General features: G+C 51.1%; 1 protein-coding gene across 1 annotated transcript in view; it reads left to right on the top strand.

The window, feature by feature from the left end:
• The window catches only part of GALNT17 (polypeptide N-acetylgalactosaminyltransferase 17), a 137,251-nt gene that overhangs the window by 107,955 nt on the left and 22,554 nt on the right, over positions 1 to 6,742 (top strand). The gene's annotated exons all lie outside the window — the stretch shown is intronic.

The following is a 6,742-nucleotide window of genomic DNA, read 5'->3' as shown; positions in this document are numbered from 1 at the left end:
CAGTTTCTGGCAGGCAGAGTCTCTGCCCTGGCGTCTGTTGGAGCACAGTTGTGTAGAAATTATCTGGATAGTCTTAATTAACCTAATGAGTGCAGGAGGAGCCGGGTGCTCCCCTGGGCTCAGCTCCAGCTGTGCCCATCAGGGACCAGGGACCTTTCCTGTGCACAGCAGGGGAAACCAGCAGAGCCCAGCTCCAAACCTGTTCCAACAAACCCCTGCTTTTGGGGGGTTTGGGTGTCCTGCTGCTGCTGCTCCCTGCACAGGACAGGCCCCACAGCCTCTCCCACTCTGGGGATGACAAAACCTTTCTTTTTTTTTTCTTTTTTTAGGTTAATCTGTTTATTCTGCTTAATAAGGACTTAACTACAGCTTGAGCTTCTTGCTGGTGACTGAATATTTTAGTCCTTATTCAGTGTCTGGTGAGGTTTGTAGGAATTTTGTGTTGATTTTGATTAGGCCTGGAAAATGCTGCTCCCACCAGGCACTCCCAGGAGCTCCTCCAGCCATCCAGGAGTGTGGGGATGCCAAACCTGAGCTCTTCCTAAACAATCCCATGTGTGGGTGAGCTCTGTAAGATCCATCTCACCCCTCTGGAAATGTCTGTGTGTCTGTCCCACAGCTGGGCTGTCTGTGGGGTGGGAGGGACACGAGTGGAGGGACAGGTTTGGGTTGGAAGGACCTTAAATCCCATCCAGTGCCACCCCTACAACACCTTCCCCTGTCCCAGGAGCTCCAAACCCAGCCTTGGGCACTGCCAGGGATCCAGGGACAGCCCCAGCTGCTCTGGGAATTCCATCCCAGCCCCTCCTCACCCTCCCAGGGAACAATCCCTGCCCAATCCATCCCTGCCCTCTGGCTGTTAAAGTTTCTGTCCAAAGCAGGAAAGGAAAATGAGCAAAAGAATGGTTTTCAGCTTTCTTTCCCTTTTTTGGGGTGTGAAAAGTCTGAGGTTTGGTTTTCATGTAGAAAACACAGAAAAGGAAAACACTGGCAGTGTGAAAATGAAATACAACAATGGGGTTTGGGCAAAGCAAAGCATTTCTGAGAAAAACAGCAACTCCAGTTTCATTGTCCTGAGTAATTGTGGCTGCCTTTGGAGGGAGCTGAACACCCCTTAATTGTGGATTGCAGATGATGTGGGCTGTGACACCTGACAATGCAGAAATTAATGCCTGCCTCTGAATCCCACATTTGGCTAACAGCTGCTATTAGTTAATTTGAAGGGATTTTACAGGTCTGGGAGCAGGCCCAAGTCCCTCTGCCACCAGCTCACGATGTCACTGGCAGCACCAAGGATCGCTGTGCAGGACCCAGAGTGGGCTTAGGGCAGGGGCAGTGGAATCCTGGCTCTGTCCTGGAGCTGGGGAGGAGTTAAATGAGCTGGTGTGGGGCTGATTGCCACCACAGAGGGCTCATTGGTGGAGGGTTGTGTGGCTGTGGTGAGCAGCCTCCACTGTTAAACCCGGGTGGGTCCTCCCAGTGCCTCCTGGACAATCCTGGACAAGCTCCAGGACAGCAGTGCCTGTGCCTCTCTTCTGCTCTGGTGCCTTGTCTGGGACTGGTGAGAACAAAAAGGAGTTTCCAGATTGTATTTTGATGGAAATGGAGCTGCTGGTGCCTGGTGGGTTGGCTGGGCTGGGTCCTGTCCATGGGATTGCTGCTGGCCCCTCTGTGCCAGCCCCATTCTCTCTCTCCAGGCTGGCCCTGGACTCCTGGCCAGCATAAAACCCAGGACAAGGCTGGGGTTTGGGCAGAGGATCACCCCAAACACCCTCATGGATTCCTGGAGTCCTTTGGGTTTGAAGGGACCTTAAAGCTCACCCCATCCCACCCCAGCAGGGACAGGGACACCTCCCCCTGTCCCAGGTGCTCCAGTGCCAGGGGTCCAGGGGCTGCTCTGTCCCCTCCCAGGGAACAATTCCCTCCCCATATCCCAGCTAACCCTGCCCTCTGGCAGCTGGAAGCACAAGGAGAAGTTTTCCTGCTGTTTTTTCTGGGGCACAGGGAGTGTGGGTCCCTGGGAAGCTGAGTCACGGCTCTGTGCAGGAGACATCTGTCTCAGCAGTAATTAGAGGAGATGAAACCCATCAGTGACAAGCTCCATCCCAGCAGTTGGAGCTCAGATTCTCATTTCATGCTGCAGAAGGATGAGTAATTCTAAATAGCTCTGAAGACGTTTAAAAGCACCCAAACCATGACAGACAGCAGAGAGCAAATGAGAACAAGGTGAGTTATTAAATGCCTGCTGAGCACACACAAAGCCCCATTATCACTGAACACTGATACAGAGCTGGGTGTGTTGTACCTGTGCTCTGGGGCAGCTCTGGGGACACCACACCTGAGCCTTTCTCTTCCAGCAGCTCCGTGGGCTCTGGGCTGGGCTGGAAACAGGAGCTCAGTGCTCTGTCCTGGTGCTTTCAGCAGAAACCCTCCACTGAAAACTCAGGGGAGCCACTGGAAGGGGGTTTGGAACACCCCAGAACCCCAGGGAGGAGCAGGAGAACCCCAGCCTGTCCTGTCTGAGCTGTCTGTGGCAGGGAGGAGGAGGAGGATGAGTTCCAGCAGGATTTATTCCTGCTGCAGCAGGATGTGCTTGGCAGAGCTCCTTCCCAGGGGAGCTCAGTGAGCAGCTCCCAGTTAAACCAGTGAAGAGCTGGGGGGGGTTCCCAGCCCCGGGGCCTCAGAGGAGCAGCTCCTTTTGCACCTGAATGCAGCTTTTTAATTAAACACAGAGTTTTGCCAGCATTTAGTGGCAGGGCTGCCAGCCCTGCTGGGGGCTGCTGATGGCATTGGCTGAGCTCAGGGGCTGGGATTGAGCCCAGGGCTTCTGGAACTCCTCCATTCTCCTCTGGGGACTTGGCTCACACTTTCCAAGGGTAATTTGAAGTGGAGCCAGAACGTGGCCCAGGTCTCATTTTAAAGGGAATTTGGTTGAAGGTTTTTCATTGCTTTACATCCTGCAGTGGCTTTAAGGCTGCCTGGTGACTCACAGGGAAAATAAAATCAAATAAATAAAATACCCTTAAGATGCTGGCATGACTTGCAAAATGTGAGCAGTGCTGGAGAAGTTCTTCTCCTGTGTGACTTTGCAGGAGCCAAAGGGATGCACCAAAATCATCCCCAAGGCTGCAGGAATGAGCACCTTCCCCAGCAGAAAAAATCTGGGATAAATCTGAGAGCAATCAAAGTGGGATTTTCTGATTTTCTGCTTTGTTTCCATCTCTTTTGGGTTTGTGTGTTCACAAGAAATTTCTATATTTGCTATTTTACACTCGTGCCAAGCCCAGGGATGCTGATGAATTAGGGACTAATAACAATTAGTGTTGAAACAAATGAGCAAGGATTGAGTCATAATTTTGGTGTGACCTGAGGACACAGAATTGCTCATTGTCCCTTTTTCCCTGTTCACTTCCTACATTCTGCTTTCCAAAACTCATCATTTCTATTTGGGTTTGCAGATGCATTTCTGAAAAATACCCTGAAAAGTTTCCAAAACTGAAGTTCAGAAATGTAGAGTTAATGAGGATGTTTGGTTGCACTAGATCTGAAATTTTGCTCCATTTCACTTTTATTATCAATTATTGAGAGTTTTGAGCTCCATGCAGACCCAGAAATGCAGACACCCTCCATTCTGATGAACTCTAAATGAGGCTCCATCCATTCTGCTGAAATGCTCCATTTCCTTTTTGGCAGAATTTCCCTGGAATCACCACATTCCAGATTTTTAAAGATAAAGTTTTCAGATGCTTTTGATTCATCTCTGTTTTTCAGACAGGGATTCACAGTGAATCCCTGTCAGGGAAAAGTGTGAGAGCAGAGCAGGGATGGTGCTGTGCTTTGGTTTCAGGGTGCAGTGGGGTCTCACAGATCAAGGCGTAGGATCATGGAATGTCCTGGGTGGGAAAGGACCCCAGGGATCATCCAGACCACCCCTGGCCCTGCACAGACCCCCCAACAATCCCTGCATGTCCAAACTCTCCTGCAGCTCTGGCAGCCTTGGGACCATTCCCTGGGCAGTGCCAGCACCTCTGGGGGAAGAACCTTTCCCAAAATCCAGCCTGACCCTGTCCTGACCCAGCCCCAGCCCTTCCCTGGAGCTCTCGTGGCTGTAAATCTGTGCCTGAAGACGTGTCCTGGGCCTGCTCTGGGCTTTGCAGCCTCTGTCCTTGTTTGAAAGGAATCAAATGGAAGGAGCTGCTTCAGCAGACAAGTTATTAGTGCTGGGTGCCCTTGAATGGCAAAGCTTGGGTTTGGAGGAAAAGGCTGAAATGAGACATTTTCCATTTTATGATTTTGTCTGTGGAGAAAGTCCTTTTAATCTCAATTTAATGAAAGTTGGCTCAAGACGTGTGAGTGACTGGGAGTGCTTGGGAGAGACAGGAGCAAAGCTTGAGGGGAGCTCAGGGCCAGATGAAATCCTCCCTGAGATGAGGCAGAGTTTGAAGGGGAGGAGTGACCTCCCAGCACCTTCCCCTCAGGAATGGTGGGAATATCTGTAATTACAGATGACAGAGCGCTGGGGACGTGCTGGACTCACAAAGGCTGGAAGCAGATCCATGGAGCTGGGTACTGTCAGCTCAGGAGCTGCTCCATCCTCTCCCTGCATCAATAATTCTGTTTCAGAACCTCCTCTCATGGTTCCAGTGCTCCTTCCCCCTCCTCCTGCCGCTCCCCACATGGAATCCAGTTAGGCTGCAGAACCAGCTGTGGATCATTTCCTCCAAAGGCTTTTTCTGCATGAAAAATAGATCAAAATCCTGGGGAGCTATTTATGCTGGCTTATTTTTACAGCTCTGACAGAAATGGTAATAGGAAAATGAGATCAAGACGCTTTTGGTACATTACTGGCAATAAAATAATAAAAAAAGAGCAACCTGCAAGCAGATGAGGGTCAGATCCTGCAGGTAATTTCTGTGCTAGGAGTGCACAAAGCCCAGCGTGTTCAGCTCCTTCTGCAGGGCCTCCAGGTATTGTGGATGCTGTTTTTGAGGCACTTGTCTTTTATGAGTCTGTAATAATCTTTGCATTATGCTATTACAACATAATCAGGTCCTTGTCACGCTGCCAAGGCTGAGCAGATAACATCAGAGCACTGAGGAATTTCAGCTCTGAACTCATTAGGAGGACCCAGATTTGTTCCACGATAGTTCCAAACCTCTCTGGAGCTCAGGGCTCTGCAGGGATGTGCTCTCAGCCAGATGGTGGCTCAGGAGGCAGATCTGGGCTCCAGCCCAGCCTGGGAGTTCAGCTGGGAGAGCATCTCTCCAAGATGGGATTTGAAAATACTCTGCTCCTCTTTTTTAAAAAATTTAACTTCTGGGAGCTCTAAAATGACAAAGCTGCTTTGGCCAAGGCCAGGCTGGACATTGGGAGCTCCTGGGACAGGGGAGGTGTCCCTGCCATGGCTGGGGTGGGAATGGGTGGGATTTAATGTCCCTTCCACCCCAAACCATTCCCTGATTCTGTGATCAGGGTTTGGGCTGCTCCTGACCCTCCTGTGGGGAACACCTGGCCAGTGAAACCTCAGAGATCCCCAAAGCACAAAATGAGGAGGATCACTCTGGACTGGGAGATTTATCCCAGCCTGGGGAGTGCCTGAGGGCAGAGCTCATTCCTCTCTTTCACCAAGATGTCGAGAAATTAAAGAATTGGGCAGGCAAGACACACAGGCAGTTTGTGCCTTAGGAATATTCCTTTTGAAACAGATTTGATCTTTGGGGCTGCCTGGTTCAGCTCTGATTTGGATTCCCCGTGGATTGTCACAAACCTTGAGTGGACCTTGTTGACTTGGCTGGGGAGGGACAGGCAGGTCCCTCTGTGAGAGCCCAGCTCTGAATCCTCTCTGGGGACATGAAATTGTCTTTAAAGGGTTCTGAAAGGTCAGAAGGCAGAGCAGGAGTGCAGAGGGATTTTTCTGCATGTTTATGCAGCAATGCAGGGGGAGCCAGGGAAGGTGTCCCCTCTGTGCTGTCACCTGCTGTCCCCACCCTGCAGGGACCACAGGGACAGCTCCAGCCTCCTGCTGCTGCTGGAACAGGGGATGGAGCAGAGCCCATGAAAACGAGGGCCCACAGATGGGAGGAGAGGTGCTGAGGCTGGAAGGGGTCCCAGGGACGCTGGGTGTTGCAATAAATGCAGAATGATGTCCCAGAGCAGGCTCAGGCCGGCTGGGAATGCTGCACGGGGGCTGCAGTCCTGTCTGAGGATAAAGAACCTCTTGCTGATGGCAAACAGGCAGGAGAGACACCAGGTACGGCGAGTCTTCCTGCAAAGCCCGTGTGTGAGATCAAGAGAGGATCTTACAAGGTTTTATTAACTTGTAGACTGTGATTTAAGGGAATTGGAAGCAGCACGTGGAAGAACAATAATGAACAAATGTTTTCAAGTGGGAGAAAATCTGTCCCTGCCATATGTTTCACTGACTCATCCCTTCTGCAGGAGGGGATCTTGGAATTGTTTGAACTATTGCAGTCACTAATGCTTTTCATTTGGGAGGAGACGAGGCCCTGGATCCTTCACTGGGTGAGGAAGAGACCTGACCCCTCTAAAGCTTTGGGCTCAGTTTAATCCAGGAGCGGTTTGGCTTGGAGGGGACATCAGGATGCTGCAGTTCCAACCCCACAGCTGCTCCCTGTGTGTCTCGGTGGTGCTTTGAGATGTGACACTGGGCTCGCTGGGGTAATGCTGAATAATAATCATCATCCTCCTCTTCCTCCTCCTCTTCCTCCTCCTCTTCCTCCTC

This window comes from Parus major, chromosome 19, assembly GCF_001522545.3.
Source record: "Parus major isolate Abel chromosome 19, Parus_major1.1, whole genome shotgun sequence".
Lineage (NCBI taxonomy): Eukaryota > Metazoa > Chordata > Aves > Passeriformes > Paridae > Parus > Parus major.
This window is presented reverse-complemented; position numbering and strand designations above follow the sequence as displayed.